Source organism: Miscanthus floridulus, chromosome 9, assembly GCF_019320115.1.
Source record: "Miscanthus floridulus cultivar M001 chromosome 9, ASM1932011v1, whole genome shotgun sequence".
NCBI lineage: Eukaryota > Viridiplantae > Streptophyta > Magnoliopsida > Poales > Poaceae > Miscanthus > Miscanthus floridulus.
Genome location: NC_089588.1, coordinates 135,130,895 through 135,132,312, shown reverse-complemented (window position 1 = coordinate 135,132,312; position 1,418 = coordinate 135,130,895).

Below are 1,418 nucleotides of genomic sequence, written 5' to 3'. Positions count from 1 at the left end.
CTAAAACAAGCCATAATCTATAGCAGTTCTCCTTTATTAATGCGATTCTTGGAGAGGACGGAAGAAATTAAATGGGGTAGTTAGTTTAATGCGTCTATCAGCTGATTGGGTTGGGTAGGCTTATTCAGCTCAATGTAAGGCCACGTTATGTTATCTAAAACTGAAACTGAAAGCATGTATTCATGGACCTATTTGCTAGTCTGAATTCTTGAGGAATCTGGATGGTTTAAAAAAATGCTGAAGGATTTTATGAGCGAAAAACACTATTCCGAATGAAAAAATAAATAAATCAAGCTAAATTTAAAGACACGCAAACAAGGCCATGTCTGTCCAAGTCCAACCCGCTCGATTCCTAGCCGGTAACTCGAGGAGGCGCGTGCGGGCCACAGCAATAATGACCGCAGTGTCTACCTATTCTTTTGCTGCTACGACAAGAGGATGAACAGTACAAGCTAATAAGCAGCCGGTTCGGTTGGCTGGCTCATATCATTGTTGGTTCGTGAAGAAGTGCTGTTGGCTGGTTTGTGTGAGAGAAAAATATTGTTCCGACTAAAAATTTACGATCGTTTACGACAAGCCACAGCCAAACGAACAGGCTGAAGAACTTGCACATTGGTACTAATCCATGCAGAGGAGCCGGCGCGCGTCTGGATGCCGCAGCGCCGGGAGCCTGCTGCCGCGCTGGGAGCCCCCGCGTCGCTTGGAGCCCGCTGCTTTGCTAGCTCGCTGGTTGCAGGGATCTGCGCCGGTGGCCTACCGCGCAAGGGACCTGATCCGGTGGCTTGCGCGTCGCCGCTCGCGCCGGCGACCCGTGGCCGGCCGCACCCACGCCTCGATCGGGAGGCGCCGCGCCGAGGGCACGCCGCCACCGCTGGGCCCCACTCACGCCGGCGCAGCGCCCGTAGGGGCGCCGTTGCCTGGCACCCGCCGCCACATCAGGAAGGAAGGGGAGGGCGAGATGGAGGTGAGATACAGGCAGCTAATTTATTTTTTTTAAAAAAAGGGATATAATCTAAGTTGGCTTGTATGTTGACTTGAGAAAAATCTGAGAAGGATTTCGTAAAAATTGTTGAGAGGGTCTCTGAAGCGTGGGTTGATTTTCGATAAAGAGAAGGTCTTGTTTGCAAAAAAAACTCGGAGCCAATCCGATCTAGACTGCGGGTTGATTTCGAAATAATCGGAGGTGTTTTTTGCAAAATATACCGAGAGGGCATATAGAGCGCGGGTTGATTTTCGAAAAATAGAAGGGTTTTTTCAAAAAATGACTACGGCTCGCCTGATCTGGTCCGTCCGCACGCTCGATCGAACGGCTTCGAAAAGCACACGATGTGGCACACTGGCTGGCCAGCTTTTGGAGATAGGATTCATATGTAAAAGATTGCTTTAGGCAAGACTACCGTGAGGATTCCAAAATTCGC